Raw genomic sequence first — 22,226 nt, forward strand, 5'->3', positions numbered from 1 at the left:
ACAACTGCAAACAATGTGAACTGTATCCAAACACGGCAGGTCCCAGAACAGTGAAATCTAGGTGGCATCATGACTATGACATTGTACCAGGTTGTAGAATCTTGTTTAATGGCCATTGTTTTAGCTGGCAAACTATGGAGAAGAAACGGCTTTTCCATGCTTTTAGCAGTTTTATTATTTGCGAATTACCCTATAACTTTTTTTTATTATGATTTATTTCCATCTCTGAGTCATTTGGAGATGTGTTTCCATACACACACACCCCCCAAAACTAAACAAAGCAAAACGATATCCACTGATGCTTGCCATCCAGCTCAGCACTGTTCAGGGTCTCTCTCCCGTGCATGGCTGGAGCACGGATGGGGGGTTGTAGTGGGAAGGCTTCTCATCCCCATTCTCCCCATCAGTCCTGGCGCTGGGGCTGGCCTCTATGCTGTGGCAAAATGCACAGCACAGGAGCCGTGCAAGGTGGTTCCTCCTCAATTTGCTCACTTCCAGTACCACCACCAAATCCTCTCTGTACTGATCTAAACAGCAGCATCCAGGGCAAGTAGGTCAGCTGCTCCCCAGAGAGGGGACACGGTCTAAGAGCACGGAACTGTGCCAGACTAGGTGCCCTACGCTCCTGCTGTGCTTCTGGGAGTATCCAACATTACCTCTCTTTTTCTTGGAGGTTTGGATCGCTACAGAAATTAAGCAGCACACTCTCAACGTAGAATTGCTCTGTTTTTTTCCTCCATACTTGAAGACGTTTATTCCAGCAAGGATGGCAATTCCAGCTGGGAAAATGCACAGAGCTTGGCTGACCTTTCCAAGCACCGGCCCTTCTTAGCTCACAATACTGCATGAAGTTGAGGAGCAATTACCCCTGTCACTCCTCGGAATCTGTTTAACCGTCAGTTCTATTAAGAAAGCAGTTACACTGAGCAGTACCACTGAAGCAGGCATTACACTGTGCAAGCAGATGCACAGGGAAAATAAATACTGTAGCAGAGGTGGTACCCTTTGATGTCTGCTTTTGTAAATTTAATTAAGTGAGATGCTCAAAATTAACTTTGCCTTGTAACTGGTATAAAGCAGTCACCTTCTCAAAGCCAAGTATTTCAGGAAAGTGTCAGGTCATTGAACTAACAATATTAGGAATGATCATTACAAAGTGCATTGCTACCCCAGATTTCATCTCAAGATAAAGATCCCTTCTTCTGCCATTTAGTACTTTCAGATTATTTCTAGCAACACTTAAAAGTGACAGAACAAAAACCTTTGACATGAAATATTATACCTCAAGAAAGAAAGCCAGGCCAGCAAAGGCATCACCCCCTCTCAGCAAGTCAAACCAAACTCTTTTCAGATATTTGGAGCCACCACAGCCACAGATGGAGAAGTCAATCCCCAGCAATCACACCTCTGAAACACAGCAAAAAACCATCCACAGGTAACAACAATTCATTGACCTATCTGTACGAGATTGCCTCCCCTCTAGTTATTAACAATGGTCCATCACACAACTCAAATGCAGACAAAGGTCAAAGAGGTTCCCCCATGGAAGATGGAACACTACTGAAATGACACCACCTCCAAAATGAAGCTTAGAACTTTCCCTATTAACAGAACGAAGATGCTGCCCAACTCAGTGACCATCATGGTGGAGTCAATCAAAAAAATACATTTTTTTAAAAAAAAAACAAAAAAAGGTTTCAAGTTCAGTCTTTCCCAAGTCTTTTAAAAACTTTTCACAGCCCAAATACAGCCTGCAAGGGTAAAAAGAAATAATAATTTATTTTTTTTTTAAAGCCTTTCAGACAGGCTGGGGCTTTTTAATGCAAGTCTGACTGCACTGATTTCACCCTCAGAAACAAAATTACCTAGATGCTAAAAAAAAAGAAAAAGTTGAAGGGAAAATATATATTCTAGGTGGCACAGAAACTAATTTGTATTGCACTGTAACATACACTATAAACTGTACACAGGAGTTACGGAAGTGAAAATAAAAGTCAGCTTCTCAGGAAGGAATCTTCCAGGTGATCGAAACCAAAAGACACTGTTTGTTGGTTTTCATTTAATCACTTATCTGTGATCAGCCCAGAGGAAGGGACCAGCACAACAAATATCCTATAGTATTAAAGTGAGGAGCCAGGGAAGCGGTTGAGTCACCATCCCTTGAGGGATTTAAAAGATGTGCAGATGTGGTGCTCAGGGACACGGGTTAGTGGTGGGCTTGGCAGTGCTGGGTTAACGGTTGGACTTGATGATCTTAAAAGGCTTTTTCCAACCTAAACAATTCTACAGCTCTATGAAAAGTGCATGATATAGGTTTCTCATGAGTCGCGTCGCATCTGATGTCTATTATTTATTGGCTCATTATATGCATGCTTTGCTTTGAGACAATAAGTCTAATTTCACATTCAGCCTTATGAGGACATCCGGAAAATATAGCACATTTTCTGCTGCTCAGAGCAGTCTCTCGGGGAGCCTTAATGGCAGTGTCTGTGTAGTCTCTGGCACAGACTGCATCTGGGAAACTTTAATGGCAAAGAATCACTGTTTTGCTTGCTGCTGGTGCTGCTGTAAATGAGGAAAACAAATTTAATAGGATTAAATTACATATATTAGGCCCCAAAAGTTGGTGACTTATTTGCTGCAAACTATGTTTCCTGACAAAATTATGTTGCAAAATGCCCTAGTTATGACAGCCTGCAGTCCAGAGTTGCCACACAATTATAGCTAAGTGTACAGGATATTTTTCGACACAGCCCTATGCGGTATTTCTGCTTTCACTCGAACAGTTTCACCCAGGGCTGATTGCTCTCATTGGGAGCAGCCAGGTGAAACTCTGACTGCTTCACCGCAGAGCCAAGGCGTGAGGTCTGAACGCTGAGGTCTTAAGTAATGTGGTCCCTCAGCCACGGAGAAGGTTGTTTTCCCTATTCAAAAACCCTTAAAGATGGGAAGAGTAAATTACAGGGATTCTGAACAGGACTTCTATCAGCCTCTCCCAGTTTCTTAGCATTTCCATACTGGGATTCATGTGCTGGTCTGGGGTTACAAACCTGCTCCCATGAAATTTTGGTTCCACTTAGACACAGGATCAGAAAATTTTGTATTTTGAAGGAGATTTGAAGAAGCCCCAGAGAGGCCCCGGCTGGAGATCCTTGATGTTACCAGTCACAAGTACTCCGCCACCAGCCCAGATTCAAACCCGGCTCAGGGCTGTATCTGAGCACTGTCTGTCCTTCCCCACCCGTAGCTGTGCAGTACAATTTAACTACTTCAGATCCATTTAGAATTAACTGGAAAATTACAGGATTCCCACCATTTGCCTTCCAGGATGATCCCCCGGTTACAGTTTTAGCTGCACCAAGCAAATCCATGGTGCTTGCCAGACCAAGTATCCACCAGCTGCTCCCAGCACCTTAGCCTTTTGAGAACACGAGCGATATTTCAACACCAAAGTATTCTCCAGTCTGAACAGAATCTTGATTGTTTTATTTACATGTTTGTTTCCCCTCAATCCATACATCAACATCTTTACAAAAGCCTCGTCACATCAAATTAGAACACATTTTCCCTCTCCCCACCTCAAGCACAGCAGCACTGAGATGCACAGGAATAGCAGGTTATACCTGTTTGAGTCCGTATCCTCAGCCAAATCCTCTCTGTTGTGTACACAAACCCACCTGCGGCATCTCAGACATAGCAGCCCCAGGCTTACTCTAGCAAAGGAGACACAGTCTGGATATTCCTGCTTATACTTGCTGCTCCTGCAGTAGGAATGACATTCTGAGGTGATGATTTAAGGCGTTAGTTCAGTATGTTAGCATGCAGTATGATGGATACATCACATCCATCACACTGGTACGCTCTTTGCGGGACCAAAGCTATACAGAACAGTTCTGGTCACTGGCTGCACTGGAAATCATGAGTCCAAGAAGAATATTTATCATATCAAACATATGAGGTTTGCCTTCACTTCCAAAGAAGCATTTCCAACCAGGCACCTCTGTGCTTTCCTCAAAGGTAGATGGCATCTCTACAGTTTTAAGGTCTGACTTGTGATTTAATTGCCAAGATGGTTATTCTAAGTGGTCTGACCACCTCTGCTATTGACACACCTGTGGGCACGCTTGCCTGTGTTCAGGAGCCCGTCTCAGCAGTATGGAGCAGAAAGGTGTCCTGCACCCTCCTTCACATTCATTCAACACTGCACAAACACCACAAGGCACACATGACCACCCATTTAAACCAGTTGGGCACTGGTCAACAAGCACGCTGAGACCAGCTCGAAGCCTCTCAGCTGGCTATGGTGGATCCTGTCCACCTGGCTGGTGCTTTTCTCCAAGAACAGCTTCTTACTTTTAGTACAGAAAACCTCGTACTCTGAACACACACACACACACACACAAAGATGTTAGTAATTTATGGATCAATACCTGCTGTCTCCCTAGGAAATTTATGTCATGATAAAATATAGTCAGTGCCAATTGTCAAGAAAGACAGAGAAAAACAGATGTTATTCTCCACAGTGTAAACAAAAGTGGATTTTCCAGACTGTCACCCAAAGAAATTTTTTAACAACCTCTATATCCATCATAAACATCAGCATATCCATCACTGCCACTGGAGATGACAATTAAGAGCTAACTATATGAGGAAGCATCTAGCTCTTTATTTACAACATAATTCAAAGCATTACGGCTAGGATCATTTTATCTAAATTTTAAACAAGACGACTTGCTCAAGCTGACTGATTTGGTTCAGAAAATTAGCCTGAGGTTTAGCCTTGTCACCACAGCCCTCACAAGATAGCTACCGTAGTTATCACCTGCCAGCTAATATTATGTGAGAATATGGGGCAGCAACTCTTGCAAGCCGACATTTGCGCTATTAGCACTGTAAGGAGGAGTCTCACCAGAACAGCTGCCCTAGAGATTAAATAAAGGGGGAGAGAAGTAATTTGTTTTAGGACAAAAGGATATTATGTTCCAAGTGTAGATATTTCACCAAATTGCAGTCACAGCATTGCAAGGGACAGGGAAAGCCAGTTGGTTCATGTAAAGTGTTTGAAAACTGGCAGCACATGGTACACATAGAAAAAAGGTGTATGATATTTATAAAAATGGCTACGTGTGTTGTTAAAAAAGATAGCGAAAATACAAAGGGAAGGTCTAAAACCTGAAACATCAATCTCTGCAAAGTGATGAAGCACAGAACAAGCAACCCGTACAAACCGACCATCCCCATGGCTCAGAGGCTTGTGCTCTCCACTGGTTTTCCACATCAGGGCGATACACGATTCACATATTTCATTTATACCTTCATCGAGAAATAAGCTCAGAAAGAGGATGCAGTCAGCAAAGCCTCTCTGAAAACCAGAGAAGCAGTTTTCACCTCCAGGTCAATCACAGAAGCATTACGGCTTTTGCTGTAATTCTACCCCTATTTCAACAGCCTGCGTGCCCCTGCGCCAGTACGGCTCGAATACACAGAGATCTCCTTCAAGCCTTACACTTGCTCCCTACAAAAAGCTCACCCCCAAGGACACCCTGTCCTGCTGTGGCTGCTCCCCCAGACCCCCCGGAGCTGGAGATCCCTGCGGCCCCAGGCTTGCGACCAGCGGGGCAGGACCTGCCCCATCCTCCCGGCCACCGACCGACCCCTCGCACGGATGCGCCTGGTGGAAGGCGGGCAAGCAGACTGTCCAACAGTGACGTTTAGACAAATTATATCCTTGGATGCTGTTATATGAAAGTCTTCCCCTTTTACACCCATTTTCGCCTTTTGTAAATAAATGACCATCACAACACTTGAAAGGCAATAACTCATATTTCCTAGTTTTTAATATTCCAAAATCACCAAAGTTTTATGAAAGGACCTTCTAGTTTGCCCATGGGGGCCACAAGAGCGCAGGAAGTTTGACATATGTGAAAGTATCTCCATAAAACACTTCCCTCAATAATCCAACAATGATCCTCAATGTTTATTTCATACAATCAACTACTGTCATCGTTACTTCATGAACTGAAAAAAAAGAAAACGAATCCACAGATAAAAATATAATCCCTCTAGACCAGGTTCTTCCCTATATATTGAGAAGAAAGGAAGCAGGAGAGGGACTAACTACATCTGCTATGGTTGTATTCGATAGCAGACATTAATCTTTTCCAGTATATATCAAGAATTGCTGCACTGCCATATTATCAGAGAAAATAGAAATACCTCACCTCTCCATGCAAGCTGCCTTCAACCCTCAGGGTTTGCTCTGCTGCTCTGGAAAAGCTAATGCATGTGTCCAAGGCAGTGGGACTGGAAAACCTGAACTGGAATAGAAATATCATTGACAAATTGAAGCTTCTATAGAAAAAGTTTGATTTGTTTAATTAAAACTATTTTTCTTTGAGTTCAAGGTGAGCGTCTACTCGCCATACAGGATGATGGCTTTCATTTCAGAAGTGCCCCCTGTGACCTGCTGTACATACTGCGTCAGTCAGTGCGGGGACATCCCTTGGACGCCCTGTCTTCATCTAACATAACTCCACCACAGAGGTGCTGGCCATACCGACGCACTCTCGGATTTAAGCAAGAAAGGACATTTGCCGTGGGCATGTGGGTTTTGACTCTAAAACAGGCGGCACAACTCCTCTTTGCACATGAAGCTTTGTTGGCTTCTGGCCCAAAACTCCATATGTTCACAGGACAGGTCCTTTCCACGTATGCCATCGGGGGGGCTGCAGAAACACTGCCTGGCATCTCACTCACAACTGGATCTCAGCACCAGGCTTCGGAACCTTGCTCACCGCGAAGCCTAGATGGATTTTGACAGCACATCAAGCTCACTGTGGGAATGGCGCATCCACCTCCACTACCGGCCCTTGAAACTGTGCTCCTAACAAAGCAGGAGCGCTCGAGTAAATGGAGCCCCAGTCAGGATCAGTTACACCAGCTCATATTGAAGGAATTCAGACAGTAAATACTCAGCAGTAAGTTTAGTACAGTCGGCTTTAAGGTTGTTTTCTATTTCACATTGCAAATACCCCAGTCCTTACAACCATCCTGCTCCCCCCGACAGAGCTTTCGCGTTAGCAATGTCCTGTTAACACTTCTCAACCTTCGTTTTAGCACTTGATAGAACACATTCAAGGGAAGCAAAAGCAAATTCTTGAAGTAAATTCTAGTCAGTCAGCTTCCTTAGCTAGCTGCCACTTCTGAAATAAATTAGTCCCCGCAGGGATTACCACCAGCGCAAGCACCAGGCATCCACCCACATGGCACATTCAGCTGTTACACTTCTAATTCATTAGTCTCCTCAGCTAGGTTAGAGGTTATTACAACCTTTCTGGGGATAAAAAAAAAAAAAAAAAAAAAAAGTACAGACGGCTTCCTAACCTATTTTAAAACCTTCAACATGGCTTTTAAAAATACAACAGTTATTTCTTAACAATAGGGATCAGAAATTATTCTTATACTAAAACAACGCTCAAACCAGACCTGACAACATCTTTGAAAAGCTCTTCAAATAACAGTGGTAATGTACACTAAACCTCAGAATTGCAAACCATTTAGATCATTAGATACTTTTAAATTACCCTCAAAAAAGTTACAATGATGCTCATAAAAAATTGCCAGTAGCTTGAAATCATTAACAGTGCCCTAAATGTCTTAATCTTACTTATTTCTGCTTCAATGTGATGTTCCAACTGACATGATATTAATTACTATTGCTGGTGTCTTTTCAGTTTCTCCAGTAAAAAGTTTCATTTCTTAACTAGTCTCTCAGTGAAAGAGCACTCCTTAATTAAAGTTAAGCTTTCTCTACCTATCACGCTTAATTTAAGACAGTAAATCACTTTTTTCTCTTCACCAAACAAATAATTTACTTCTGTTGAGGGGAAAAATATTTCCACCGATTAGAAGTATCACATTTTGATGAAAATAAGACATGATTTAAAATGGCAAGATTTCAAATGTTGCAGATACCAAAATTGTAAGAATGGATGTATTACATTAGACCCAAAAAATCTGGCTATTCATCACAGCACATACCTCTAGCCATTGCTGGAGCAAGACAGAGAGCAGAAAACCAGAAAAGTCAGAAGTAGTACAAAGCAATCGTTCCTTCCTAGTAAGTTATTAATCCATGAGAAGATTTCCCAGATGATGGTTTAATTTTTTTAACAGCTTCTAGTCTGTTCAATAATTTTATCTAGCTCATCACCTGATTCACCAACTATTTATCTTTTTTTCTTCCAGAGAAAGCCTGGCCATTTGTGAGGCATTATGTCCCTTTGAAAGAGCCACAGCAGCAGTTTCCCAATACATCACATTCACTAGTTATCTGCTAATTTTATCCACTGTGAAAGGTTTGTTGACGTGTTCTGTACAGGAGCTGCACTGACCTCTCCCAAGCTGCAGGGTCCCTCGGGAGCCCTGTGGGCACCACAGTTTTGCCACCTGGTCACAGTCCCTGGAGCTCCTTCACTAACTAAAGCCACAAGTTACCCCCTGCAGTAATCTCCATAAGGCGTGGGAGGTGTAAAGCACTCTTCATTTCCCTGTGTCACGCAGCACAGCACAGGCACCCCCCAGCAGCCCCCCGTGGGCTGCCAGCGAGCTCAGGGTTACATTACCTGCCCCATGCAAGGTGCATAAATGTAGCCAAAATGCCTTTGGGGATGGGTTTGACGAGACGGCACTGGAAGGCAGGTGGAAAGCCCAAATCCTGCTGGATGTTACATCTCTCTCCAGGGCCAGGCAACATGAAGAGTGGGTGAGGGGATGCCATGGGTCAGCATCTGCCCGAGAGAGTGGCCATGGCCACTGAGGCACCGCTGCCCAAGGCTTGGGTTATATTAGCACTAATTACTGGTCTCCCCGGGCAAAACGGTGAGTAACTGCAGACCAGGCTGTAAACCCCCCAACTCGCGTTTCTTCTGGCTGTTACCAAAGGGGCACTGCAATGCCTTTGTACCTTCCCATCACTCCATTGCCAGTTTTACCTTCCCTTTAAACCAGCAGTGCCCTGCTGTGGGGCACTGGGAGGGTGTGGGGTGGGATGAGGAGATAGAGGAGCAGATTTGACTCAAGGCTGGGGGGCAAAGGCTTGATTCAACAGCTAGTAGGGTCAATAAGGTCTCTGCTCACTGCCTCTGAAGCTCATTTTAGCCAGAAGCTCTGATCTGGACACAAGATTTCACATATTTTGCCTGTAAAGCACACTGACATCATACCAAGATCATAAAAACTTTAATTGCTACAAACCATACAGCCAAGGCAGTGGAACCGTGTGAAACCAGGTCAGCCTGGATCTAACCCTTCTCAAGCCCATCACCAAGGCTTACAACACAACAGCAATCCCTGCCAGTGTCAGTTTTTCTACCATAGGACTGCGTAGCCTCACTCAAAACCTGCTCTTCATTGAATAAAAATCAGCTGCAGAAAGAGAAATCTGACAGCAGCTGTCTGATCCTCACAAAGGAATTTTGCTGTGAGAAGGAAAGCTGCACAGAGAAATAAAATGCTACAACAACACAAGAAAGGAAAACGAAATAAACAGGGAGCCCATGCAGTAAATTCACAAAATGGGATCCTTCCAAAGCATAAAGTATCCCATTGCTTTTAGCATTTGGCGCTGTGCTGGCATTAATGCCTTCCCTGCTCAGGTCTGAGACCTAAGCAATCTTCTTTGTTTGCAGGACCTGTCCCATATGGTGGAACCAAACAACATGCTGAAAGCTCATTGCTCTCACTGTAAACAAAGCTTCGGTGGAGGTCAATAGAAATCTCAATGGGAAACAAATGTTCTGATGATGAGACAGCTGCTGTAGGATCAGATCTTGCAGCCAGTGACAAAGAGAAAAAAAGGTAAATGCTTTCCATCTCAATTCACTTGTTCTGCGTGTCTTATCTTCAGCTACGGGGGAGTGTATGAAAAATGTATTTTGAAGCATGTCAAAGCAGGAAAAATTCAATTTGCCACTAATAGATGAATTAGCTCTGAAAAGTAAGCTTAACTGAGTCAAACTGCACATTAGGAAATCAGCCCTCATCTGCCGTCACTTAGAACATGAATACAGCAATACAAGAAAGTAATAAGCTGCCTGAATAAGGCTAAATTTCCTTGCTTTGTGAATAAATAGAAAATATGTATCAACTCAAAATCATTCCATGCTTGTGTGCATACCTGCACGCACATGCTTATGGGTATGTAGAAACACTTGGAATGCAGCTGAGTTTTTCTCTGTCAAGCTTACCTGTACATGCCAAATTGCACCAGTTAAGGATCCAGATCGTTCCAGCAGTTGCTCCGTAGTTCAGCAGAGGTCAGAGTCGTAAAACCAATTTATGCCACTTGAAACCTGGGTTTCACAAAGCTCTCCGTAGCCTACACAGAGCTGTAAAGGCAAAGAGAGGCCAGTGGAGATCAAGCAAAGATCAACACCTCTCTCCTATCACACATCAGCTTTGCAGCCTTGAAAAGCACGTTTGTCTTAGCTGTGATCCTTATTGACACAGCTGAAAACACTGTAATAAACCCCTGTTGTAGCCTCTGTCACCTCCTCCATCACTCGCAGATTAGCAGCCAACTACATACACCACTCAGCTCCATCTGTGGATGGAATGCGGTTGATGATGTGGCTATCATTTGACCTGTGTCAGAGGCAGAAACAATTTTACACCATGACACTTGCAACTCAGAAAACTTCCAAACATGACATTCAAAGTTATATGGTCTGAACACACGGTCTTAGTAATGATTGGCATTTGACCATCTGGTCAGCATCTCAATATATAAATGACCTAATTAAGAGATACCCATCAGGTGCATAATATATTATTAATAGCCAATGCTGGTATGATACAATGCAGCAAAATAATTGAATGCTTGGGATCTGAGCAGCTCAGTTACCTGTACTGTTGTATACTTGCTGATCTCTAGTGCAAGTTCTACATTTCCAACCCATGAGAAAGCCTAAAAGAAGTTGTCTGAGCAACAAACCCATGCTCTGCAAAAGCCAGCTGCAGCCAGCGAATATCAGCTGTGACTCAGGATCCCCAGAGCCCCTTAAGCATCACCAGTGGCTGACAGGAGACAGGCACCCCGGAAATCAATAGTTCATGAAATAAATTCCCAGCCAATCTTTTACTGGCCTCAAAAGTATGTGTATGCAGACTTCTGTAGCCTCAACTTTATGCCTTTTACAAGTATTGGTGCTTGTGTGCACACACACAAGCCCTGTAATTCGTACAGGTTAGCGAAGCATGGGTACATGCATATATTCATGGCAGGAAAGCTCGAAGTATCTATCTCTACACATCAGCAGAGTCTCCACGCTGCTTCAGGTGTTCCCACCTTAGTCATTCTAACAAGGCATGCCACCAAATTTCTCTTTACATCACCTCCTGTAAGCTAATTATTTTAACTGACTAATCAAGCTGAGTCATGATGGGCCAGACTCTTTCATTCTTAATAATTTTCCATTGTCTTGTTTATTGGAGAGGACAGTCAGTGCAGTGGAGGAACTGCCTAAAGAGGATGTCAGAATCAGACCCTGTATGTTCACGACGAATTGAGATAATCTCTGCAGACTACTTTATCTGATGCCTCCCAGGTTTTTTGTGTGTGATACTACACAGATGGAAATGTTAGCAGCAGAGGAAGAAAAAGAAGTGCTAGAAGCATAATAAATGTGACAAAAAGTGGTTACGTGTTTATTGCAGAAGGGCAGAGATGACAAAAGCTGAAAGGGGAAGCGCGGCAGCAGCAGCGATGCAAGACACTTTATCCCTACACAGACATGAAGCACAGTAGACAAAACCAGACAAAATCTGAAAAACATGGCCCTTCCCAGGTGACAACACGCAGGCTTGGTTTTCTCTTAGCGTTTAGATTCTAGCTATAAAATTCTCTTGACTGTCTATGTATAGCAGTATGCGTGTATTCCTTATCTTGCACGTACTCCTCGCCACATCACACTCAAAACTGAAGCAAATACTCTCACACTTGGGTGCTCTGTGCAAGCTGTCTTACAGAGGTCTAACATTTTAGGAAGGACTGCCTGTCTTCTCCTTTGACAGCTCACAGGGGCTTCATTTTCAAGTTAAGCAGCCAAAAACTGAGGAAGGCAAGATTACCACTGCATCTCACCCAGCCAGTCTCGGGCACCTATATCCTAGGATGGAATCAGCCACGAAGAAGTCCCTATTTCTTCCCAAGAATGAAACAAGAGACACAGAAAAATAAGTTCTGGATATAGATGTCTAACTTGCCGCTACCTTAGGTAGAGCAGATGAATCCCAAACTTCAGTGTTGATGTAGACCACTATTTATATGTCAAAATCCAAATGAATGTTGCTATACAATACCGGCTTTTAGATACCTCCCCCTAATGAACCTTATATGCAGTGATGCTGTCAGGGTCCTGGAAAGATATTTCCCACAATCCTCGTTCACATGGTATCTGCTGATCTCTTCATTTCCCCAGTACATTTCTAAGAGACTGAGTTTAGCTGAAAAGGTGTACCAATTTATTAATCGTGGGTCAGCCTTTTTTAATCCAGAGTCTGATCAGTCCCCAAGTATGCTAACATATACATCAATACGTACATCAATACTCCAAGCTGTATGCTATATATACTGACACGCTTATTTCCAGTAGTGATATATTAATGAAACCAGAACTGTGTGATTTCATACATCTTTGATTCTTTCTGTTCACAAATTTTAAGTAATGTGGCAAAAATTCGCAATGGATAAATTATGGGGTTTAATTCAAAGTTCTAAATCTTCATATGATTTGGATAATTTAGCTTGCATTAAACAATTTTGAAAGCTGAAACTACTGACAAGAAAAATAATTGAAAGCAAGAGAAAGGGAAAATAAACAAACAGAAACAAGGACTAATAAAAGACAATTAAATATATGAAATCTGGAATAAAAAAACAAAACAATTCCGGTACTAATTTTGAAACACTGCTCTGGAGAACACAGCTGGAATAAACATTTTTTTTTTTTCCTGAAAAGGCTGCATAGCCATGGCTGCTTTCTGCATGATGCAATTAATTATTAGCACAATACCTTTTGCAGATATCTGACATTTCAATACAAATGAGAAACAAAAATACAAAAACGGAGTCAAAGGGATCATACATTCTCCCAGTTTTAACGACAAAGGTCAGTAATTATCTGACTGGAGACCAGGAGCTAAAAGCAGTGGTGTTAATATTCTCTGAAACTTGCTTCATCCCTCTTCTGTAGCCGCTTAACCAGAAAAGCAGCTCGGCTCCACCACCAGCAAGGGCAGTCTGATGTGAGCAGGTAGATGTGTACGGTGTGTTACACCTCAGCAAGTTGCAGAAAATATTCTGTCCTGCAAAAACGGACATTTTTTGAGATGGTTACATGGTGCTGCAATGATGACGTTCAGCCTAAACAGTAATATTTGTCTATGAAATCCAGTCAACTTGTATATAAATTTGATTCTTTATCCCATGGTTTAAATAGAAATTGTAATTCAGTTGGAACGTCTGTACTTCTGCAAAACTTTAAATAGGAATGAGTCTGAGAATAGTTTTGTTTGCTTTACAGTAAAAGAAAATAGGGCGGGAAATACTATTAATTACTTCTGATGAAAATGTATGAAATAATGGAATTTTTATATAAGAGAACTTAGCAGCTTTTTCATATGCATTTGGGCCACAAGCTACAAATTAAATCTGAGTTTGTGAACTCTATTTGTTACATGAATAAGTATGGATTAGTGGATTGAGTTGGGATAAGTTTATTCTAGTATAGCTGTATCGGTCTGAGATTATTTACAGTGCTCTACATTTCTGCAATAGATTTGACTGGGGGTTTTTTCCTTCCTTGTTTATTTCAGGATGTCTGCATTTAGTCAGGGGGGATTGTAGTTTCTCACAGCTTTTTTTTCCCCCCTCCTAATAGAGCTTCTGGGTTTTTACAGGTTACTGGAAAATATTTTAAGTCTGTAATTCAAATAGCCACAAAATAATTTGTTTGGAAGAAAACTGAAAGCAAAGGAACACCGCCTGTTGTTTAAAACCATGACAATTTTACTTGTCATGTAAACCGCCGATTTTACTGCAACGGTTGACAACTCTCTCGCACCATGGAGCAGATGGCCAGGGACAGTCACACGCACTGGGAAGGCAGGCCACTCCTGCTCACGGTCCCTCCCACCAAACGGCGCTGCCGACGCACTTACGGACTTGCCCACCAGCAACAGCTTTGCAGGTGAACAACACGCTTTAGGATCAGCAGATACTTAGAGGTATGTGTTGATGACTCCACCACCAACTCAAATATCACCACCTCCACTGCCGCACACACACCAGCATCTTGCCTTTCATTCTTTCTCATAGCGCCGGGGGTAGGGGGGTGAATATTGCCTTAGGGCAAACATGTCACAGCGTGTAGGAGGATCAAATCTGTTTTTTCCCTCCTCTTGAGTCTACATTAATGGAAATACCCCATGCCAAGCAGTTCACAGATGGAGGGTCAGATGAACCAACAATGTACTTGGAAGCAGAAAACTGGAAAAAATACACCACATGCCTAACAAGCTTCTTTCCCTTCTTTCACTAGGCTCCATCACTGAAGGTTCATTCCTGAGCCAGAACAGTGAATAACCACTTGCAAGACTCTCCAGAAAATTTTCAAATCTTTCAGCAATAAAATGAAAGTAGACCCTTAAGTTTATATTCTATGTTCTCTCAAGTGAGGTTGTGAGATGGCCAAAAGAGTCATTCTGCCAAGTTTATTTTTTAAACATTGTATATCCTCGTAATCTGGATTAAAAAATTTCCAGTGAAGGAGCAGAGCGTCCTCCATGTGACTGGAAGGTTTCTAGAATACCACAGATGCTAACCAAAGCTAAGAGATACCAGTCTTCTGAAAAACTTCTATGTGATTCCAGTGACAAGTGGCATTCCTCAAGTCCATACTGGGACCAGTGCTGTTCCATATCTTTATCTGCGACATGGACAGTGGGATGGAGCACAGCCCCAGCAAGGCTGCCAACACCACCAAGCTGTGCAGTGCAACCAACTCACTGGAGGGAAGGGAGGGACCTGGACAGGCTTGAGAGGTGGGCCTGTGCAAACCTCATGAAGTTCAGCAAGCCCAAGTGCAAGGCCCTGCATGTGGCTCAGGGCAATCCCAAGCACAAAGACAGGCTGGGTGAAGAATGGATCGAGGGCAGATCTGAAGAGAAGGACTTGAGGCTGCTGGTTGACAAGAAGCTCAACATGGCCCAGCAATGTGCCCTTGCAGCCCACAAAGCCAACCGAATCCTGGGCTGCGCCGCAAGGAGCATGGCCAGCAGGTCGAGGGAGGGGAGTCTCCCCCTCTACCTCACCCTGGTGAGACCCCACCTTCAGTGCTGTGTCCAGCTCTGGGGGCCCCAACATCAGGTGGATGTGGACCTGTTGGAGTGAGTCCAGAGGAGGCCACAAAGATGATGGGAGGGCTGGAGCCCCTCTCCTGTGGGGACAGGCTGAGAGAGTTGGGGTTGCTCAGCCTGGAGAAGAGGTGGCCCCAGGGAGACCTTGCAGCAGCTTCCAGCACCTAACGGGGCCGACAGGAAAGCTGGGGGGGGTCTGACAAGGGCATGTAGCGATAGGGCAAGGGGGAATGGCTTTAGGCTGAGAGAGGGGAGATTGAGATTAGATATCAGGAAAAAATTCTTTATTGTGAGGGTAGTGAAGCACTGGCGCAAGTTGCCCGGGGAAGCTGTGGGTGCCCCATCCCTGGCAGTGCCCAAGGCCAGGCTGGACGGGGCTGGGAGCAACCTGGGCTGGTGCGAGGGGTCCCTGCCCATGGCAGGGGGTTGGAACATGATGATCTTTAAGGTCCCTTCCAACCCAAACCATTCTATGCTTCTATGATTCAATCTGCCTGATGTTGAAAAGAGGAAGCATCTTGTTTCTTTTCTCTGTCATCTAGTTTTATATGCAGAAAACATACAAAATGCATGTGCTTTTTAAATAAAACATGAATATGTACACATTATTTCTTCTGTCTTTACAGCCTTACTTGGATTAAGTGATACTAACTAAAACCAAAGCTTCCTCTGTAAGGCAAGAGATGCTGATAATTCAGTTATTATTATGAAATTATATTAAGTCTGGTCAACAATTTTCTGCATTGCTTCATGCTAATTATTGCAACAGCAAGTCTTACAGATGCTGCACATCCAGAATTTCACAACAGGCACCTATAAAAAAAATACATATATAGCAGCCACAGCTAAATAAATGAATCACAGAAAAGTCAACTGAAGAAAAGATTTTCTATTTACCAAAAATTTTAGTGAAGGTAAAAAACCTATTTCTTCATTCATGATAGCATTGCTAAATAGTGCTACTGGAAATTTAGGTAAATTCTTCCCTATTCAAATAGGAGCCAGTGAAAGTGTTCAAGTGTCAGCCAGCTGCTTATCGTTACTGATGGTGTAACATCAAGCTACTGTCTAGCAATTAGATTTTCCCAACTTCAGAAGATGATCAGTCACATCATCCTGCCCATGCATCTTGATTCTTTTGCCAAGGTATGGATAAATACCATCCTCTGCCTGTTTGGCAAGAAAAGCCTGGTATCGGTGATCCAGCTTGGCTGGGCTGGCTCTTCACTGAAAATGCCCAGTGCAGTGGGAGAACCAGCAAACCTGGAAGCTATGCTGTTCCTCCATACCCCAGCAGTCTTGGGACTGTGTTAATACTATATTTTACATGCATGTCCATGGAAATATTAGATGTGCAATTTTTGGCCAACTAATTATTACCCATCCCTTCTTTCTTGTCCTGTGTCTCCAGCTTGACGTAGGGAGCCAGCCTTGGTGGTACGGTGTGTTGCTGTGTGTTCTTCCTTTCATGACACAAATGCAGGAGCACCCCAACATACAAGACACCACCACATCTGACAAGTCCTCTGAGAGTTCTCTAAAGTGGAGGAGGGTTTTTTCCCCCTCATCATTAACTGAGAACCCAAGATGTAATTTAAACATATATATTGCAGAAAATAAACAAATTTCAGCAGTGCCTAAGAAAAACATGTAATTAACAAATGTTATAACAAAAGCTATGAAAAATGCATTGCCATATTTGAAAAGGCCTAAAATAAATAGGCAAAAAATCCCGAGCAGTTGCAAAGCTGAAGCTGGAAACGTACCAATTAAGGCATACATGTTTCAAAAGACCTTGGGAAGGAGAAGAGGGAAAACCAACTTAATCCCTAGCAATAACAAGCCACGTTCCAGTACCCAGCCACAGGAATGGGAGGCAGATAAAGAAGAAAGAAGCAGTGAAGCCTTTTTATCTGGGGCTAAAGAGCAGCACATCACCCAGTGAGACTTTTCTACGTACCTCTTGTTAGGCATGTTTCAGAACACAAGCAGGAAGGATGTCGTTCCAGGACATCCAATATTTCCCCAGGATGCAAGAGCCTTACAAGCTAAGGAATCCTTCTTAAATATAATCTTAATGCTTTTCATTGTTTTCTTTCTGTATAGCTTTAGTACTGCAAATCTGTGCTTTTAAGTAAGCACGGCCTTTTTAATCACGTCTCATGAAGCAGCTTCCTCAGAGCAAGAGCACAAAAGATGTGCCATTTCCATGGAAGTAGCAGTCCCCAAAAGTGCAGCACTGCAGCCCATCTTCTCTAGGCAGAGCCTTAAAACAGGTTGCTGGGGGAACACCAGGACAAGAGCAAGGCTGCCCTTCCCATCTCCTGCCTACCTGGCAGCATGGGAGAGTGAGAGGCAGAGGCAAGCACCACCCGGCACGTGGTGGGACAGTGACAGTAGCCCCGGAGGGGACAGTTACACTAGGAAAGACATCTAGAAAAAAGTTCACTTCAGCTGGTGTGTCAGTTCAGCCACAGCTCCCATTCCTGTGGCTGGGTACTGGAACGTGGCTTGTTATTGCTAGGGATTAAGTTGGTTTTCCCTCTTCTCCTTCCCAAGGTCTTTTGAAACATGTATGCCTTAATTGGTACGTTTCCAGCTTCAGCTTTGCAACTGCTCGGGATTTTTTGCCTATTTATTTTAGGCCTTTTCAAATATGGCAATGCATTTTTCATAGCTTTTGTTATAACATTTGTTAATTACATGTTTTTCTTAGGCACTGCTGAAATTTGTTTATTTTCTGCAATCTAAAAAACCAGATTTAGGAGAAAGGCTCTCCTCAAGCTACAGCTTAAAAGCAACTGCCCTCATACCTTGCTCACCTAAGAAGTGCAATAAAATAAATTCTGCTAAATGCTTTACAGTTCCATAGCATTCCTTTAAAACTTTCTAAAGCAATTACATCCTTTTATTAGGATATGTTAACAGATTTTAGCAGTTTCTTTAGCAAGATTATTTTTGGGTGAGCAGTCATTTTGCAGATTTAATACAAGTTCTACACTTGCAGTATATTAGCTGAGCTGAATTGCTACTGGGAAGTTAAACATATTGCAGAAGATGCTTTGCAGAGTGAAACAGCAGTAAAAAAGAAGCTATTTTGTTGAGATGATGCATTTTATTTCATAGCCAGAAACATATTAAAGTATGCAGAGCATATAAAAGTAAGTGTTGAGATTGCATCAAGGATAGTCTCAATTTGAGATAAAGAACCCAATTTCTTAGATTTCTTTGCAAATGGGGGAAAAAAAATACATGCCAAAATGTAAAAGAAAGAAGACTTGTTCTACAGCCACAATCTGAAGGGCATAAAGATCCTTCTAGCCATCAAAGTCCTCTACAGAAATGCCCTCAGGTCACCATGATGCACTTCAGTAAAGAACCTCCTAGAAATACAGCAAAAAGTCTCAGAAGGTGTGAAATATATATATGCATATATTTATATCCAAGCCATGGAACAATACTGGAGAACATCGATTAGGAGTGTGATCTATCACTTTCTAAAGGGACTGCACTACAAAAGTCACCGAAATATCTTATTTATTACAGTGGCATCTCAGAGACAGCAGCCCTGAAATCCCAGCATCAAGCAAGTCCTCTTTGAACACTACTACAACTGCAAAACCCTCAAAGATGCATAAACCACCCCCCTGACATCGTCCTTCTTCATCTTCCCAGTAATACCACAAATTATACTTCTGTACAGAGCAGGCACACCTAAATCCAGCTTCAGTTTTACAGATTTCACAGCATCTGGTGTCTAAGGAGAAGGTTTTTGATGAGAGGGTCTTCATATCAGAGTTCACTAGAAAACCTACTGAAATATGCAACCATTTTCAGGCAGATTTCCACATTTAGAGCATGCTATAAGATGACACGTGTAACATGCCAAGATATGAGTTATGTATAACTCTGCTCTAAAAGGAGCCGCTGAGCAAAGTGCAGTCCCCAGCTGCCTATGATCCAAGCTGAGTAGTGCAGCTCAAGTGCGTAAGCCCAGCTTTGCACTCAACTAAGCTTAGTATAAACTTGGATACTCAAACCCATCCCTGTTTCAGGCTTTAGACTGCTCAGATCCACACCCTGTCATACCTTAAACTGTGCGTCGTAAAGTGAAGGACAACACTGGGACAGGGTCAGGAGGAATCTGCGATATCCATGCTGAAGTTCTCAAACAGCAGGTAAATGAAGGAAAGACACTGTCATCTTCTCTTAAGGGGAAAAACAAAAATAAAAATTAGAAATTGAAACAAAGGATTTGTCACTGTTTACTACAAGGGCTGTGGGCATTGAACTTGGCCTTTTAATAGGCTTCTTCGCACATCAATATGACCAGACCTTTACAAAGATAAACCACACACAGAAAAAGGACTTTAGATTCACCTCTGAACTGGGAAATTCTGCTCCTGACTGCTGGAAGCTTCAGGCTGTTTTTACCTTGTCTTCTGCCAGTCACGAGCCATGTAGTTTCCTAGTGGTTCTATGACAAATTTCCTTACCCTGCAACTGTTCTGCAGTTGCAGTTCTTTTGGAGGATTTTACCTCGAGAGTGCTGTCTCTCAGCGTCACAGTTTAAAAATCACGAAATTTCACATCCATTTCCATTAGGCCCGTCTAGCAGGTTCCAGAAGCAGAGCTGTCATGGAGCAGAATGCCTGCTATCCAGCCGTATAAACCCATTAAGACAACTTAGACTTAAGCTGCAGAGTATCAGCTTTCCAGAGGCAGTGAACTAATTCTCCTTCCCCCCCCCCGCCCCAGTACAAAGTGCCCGTCTCTCTCAGACATGCAGGTAAAAGGCAGTTTCTTCAGGAATTTATTGGAAGGCACAAGGGGGACAGGGAGAGGGAAGAAAAGCCATGGAAATTCCTGTACCTAACACGCTATTCCAAGTGTCTGGCTATTGGCCAGCATCATAGGCACACATACAAATATATTTCTATATATTTCTACAGAGTCTGCCATTTTCTGGTATCTTTATCATCGTTTGGAAAAAAAAAACCAACACACACACACACACAAAAAAACCCAAAACCGTTACGCTAGCAGTGTGGGCATCTTGATCAGCTTATCTTTCAGTAGCTTCGCTGTACCATTCAGTTTGTGTTTCTCACATGCTCCCAGCGCCCCCCTCACAGGAATGTCCAGCACAGACCACCCCTCAAAACATCTCAGAAGAAGTTAGTATCTACCTACAATACCAACACAAGACTTTCTATCAAGTGAAGTCTTCAACTCAAGTAACTATGAAGCATACACCAAGCTTTCAAGTCCTATTTGATTTTAAGAACTTCTGCCCCAAATAAAACCTATAAAAAAAAAAACCAAAACAAAATGCCCATGAAGCTTCTCAATCACTTCTCCTATGATGCTTACTGTATGGATCTTCATCACATGCCAGTTCAAGTTTCATAATTAAGACAACATTAAAAGCCAGGTAAAGCTGGATACTGAGAGGGTCTAAAGCTTTGCATTTGCATCGGCATCACTGGAAATTTATGCTTATAAGTAAGGGTCCTGTGTGTCTGTAACATTTTATTCCGGTAATTGTTGATTTATATATAAATAAAAAAAAACCCCATGTAATTATACTTGTGCATTCCACATACCTTTCCTAATTAAAAACTAAGCAACTACATATCTTGTAATAACAGTAGCTCTAATGTGCTTCCTTACAACTCTTGATTGACTGGAGCCGAGAAGTCGTACGTGAAAGGGGTTTTTTTATTTCTTCATCCAAAATAAAGCCAGAGTGACAAGTAATTAACCGAACACATACTAATTATTTTTGAAGCACCCATACTCCACATTATTTATTGGGTCTAGTGAAAATCTGCAAGTGAATGATAGTCAAACCCTGGTTTTGATAGTTTTCTCTGTATTGCAAAGGGGCTTCTCTGCGATGTGATTAGAAGACACTTTGTCTTCAAGTTGCAAAAACACAGGAGTTCACAGACTCACAAGCTTTTCCAGAAGTCACTTGCAAGTCAAGCAGCTAACATCAATCACTGCAACACCTCGCCTACAGGGTTATAGTGAAACAATGGGCTACACAAAACCAAAATAAATCCCATGAAAGCTACATTCAGTGAGAATGCATATCTAGAGACCATAATGGAAATCTCTGAGCAGTAACTGTTCTCCTAATGAGAGCTGGATGCACCTTTTATTCACGTATGATGTTATTTCACTTTGTTAGGACCAATCTTTACAAAGAGCAGAATTTCCGTTCTGCAAAGAATCAGATTTTCCTGAAGAATTTCTTTTATTAGGAAAGCAAGGAGCCAAGGGATCTATTTCTGCGTCTTTCTGGTTCCAGATAAGGAGCAATACCTGGGGTAAACAAGAAGGGAATTGAATGTAGTGTTCTAACTACACACGAGATGCCACCTTCTAAAATACAACCACTTTTAGCTTTCTTGAATTCTTTTTTATAGTTACCAGTAGTGCTGTTTGTACATGCAGTGATATACAAACAGCCTCCCTAAGGAGACTTCGACCGCATTTCACTAATATTGTGCTGCAGCTCAAAGCCAAGACTGCCAAGTGAGTGCACTGGCACCGAATATATGACAGATCATATGTAGAATTAGAAAGCACAATAAATTAGAAAACACGTGTTCCATCCTACATCCAAAAAGCTGGCCCTGCAGTATTAACACTCAAGCGCCAGATTTCCAAACATGAGACAAGCTTTGCCGTGCCATAAATTTCCCATAGCGTAAGAGTCAGCTGCAAATTCAGCAACGCATACAAAACATACTTTGTACAAAGGTGCACGCTGAATCTTACGTTGCACGCATAACTGCTGC

At 42.6% G+C, this 22,226-nt stretch overlaps 1 long non-coding RNA gene across 1 annotated transcript in view; it reads right to left on the minus strand.

Moving 5' to 3' along the window:
• Window positions 1-10,253: 10,253 nt before the first annotated feature.
• The window catches only part of LOC114017200 (uncharacterized), a 203,452-nt gene continuing 191,479 nt past the window's right edge, over window positions 10,254-22,226 (minus strand). Inside the window, exons 17-19 of the long non-coding RNA XR_003562101.2 lie at window positions 19,507-19,625; window positions 10,520-10,644; window positions 10,254-10,388 (exon numbers count right to left, since the gene is read on the minus strand). This is a non-coding gene — a long non-coding RNA (uncharacterized LOC114017200). The remainder of the gene's footprint in view (window positions 10,389-10,519; window positions 10,645-19,506; window positions 19,626-22,226) is intronic.

Source organism: Falco cherrug, chromosome 13 (assembly GCF_023634085.1).
Source record: "Falco cherrug isolate bFalChe1 chromosome 13, bFalChe1.pri, whole genome shotgun sequence".
Classification (NCBI taxonomy): domain Eukaryota; kingdom Metazoa; phylum Chordata; class Aves; order Falconiformes; family Falconidae; genus Falco; species Falco cherrug.